We start from the raw sequence: 1,179 nt of genomic DNA, 5'->3' as shown, positions 1-1,179 counted from the left end.
ATTATTGATGTATGTGTGCATGAGAAATTGAATGATATCCGGGCTAAGCCCCGAAGACAATTATGCTGGAAATTATAACGGGTTAAGACCAAGGCAATTGTGCTAGTGGCTACATCCGGCTAAGACCAAGGCATTCGTATGCGAAGTCATTCTATCCGGCTAAGACCAAGGCATTTGTGCAAATCGTGATATCCGGGTTAAGTCCCGTAGGCCTTGGTGCGGGTTACCATAACCGGGCTATGTCCCAAGACGATTGATCGAGTAGCGACATCCGGTTAAACTCGAAGGTATGTGATTTGAAAATTATAAGCTTGCTGGAAAATTTCAGCTAATGCACTTGTGAAATTTTCCAATGACAAGGTAAGTGCGGTGTGTGCTGCTGGCGCTAGGAGTAAGAGCGTGTGAATATCCGCTCCTATGATGGAACGAGTTATCGGCCTTAATGAAGCCGTTATTTGTGTATGAACATAAGAGTTGGGATGGTGAAGTAAGTATGATTATGTGAATGTGCATTAATGAAATGATGCATTTAACTATGTGAATGTATTGCTGTAATTAGAGTTGATTATATTCCTTGAGACTTACTAAGCATAAAAATGCTTACTCCACGCTTTGGCTCTCGGTTTTCTAGATTTCGCCGATAGCAATCGGATTCGGGATCGTTGAAGTCGAAGTCATCCACACTATCAAGCCCCCATTTTGGTATAAATTCTTGGTTGAACTTGAAATGGCATGTATAGGACTACCCTTGTTGGTTTAAATATGTTATGATGTATATGTATACGGCCATGCGAAAATGGCTCGTAATAGTGAAGTATCAACTTAAACTATTTGCGGTTTGTATATATATATATGGTGTCATGATGTGACTATGAATTGGAAATGGGAATGTTGGTCACATGATCAGCCATTGGCATGGTTAAAATGATCATATGTGGACCTATGTAAGGCAAGACTAGTTGGTTCATGGAGACTACAAAATAGGTGAGACCTACCTTAAAACAGATGCTGCCAGCTGCAGTAATGTGAATGTGAAAAATCACCAAAATTTGTAGGAATGGTATTAAATAGTGAATCAGCTATGTAAATGAACATTGATGAGTGTATTTTCATATGGAAGAAACGAAATGGTCATAGGAGTTACATGTTAAGAGATATTAAAGCTATTGTGAGACAGGG

The sequence above is a fragment of the Gossypium arboreum genome, chromosome 13 (assembly GCF_025698485.1).
Source record: "Gossypium arboreum isolate Shixiya-1 chromosome 13, ASM2569848v2, whole genome shotgun sequence".
In the NCBI taxonomy this organism is placed as follows: Eukaryota; Viridiplantae; Streptophyta; class Magnoliopsida; order Malvales; family Malvaceae; genus Gossypium; species Gossypium arboreum.
Note: the sequence above shows the minus strand (reverse complement) of the source record.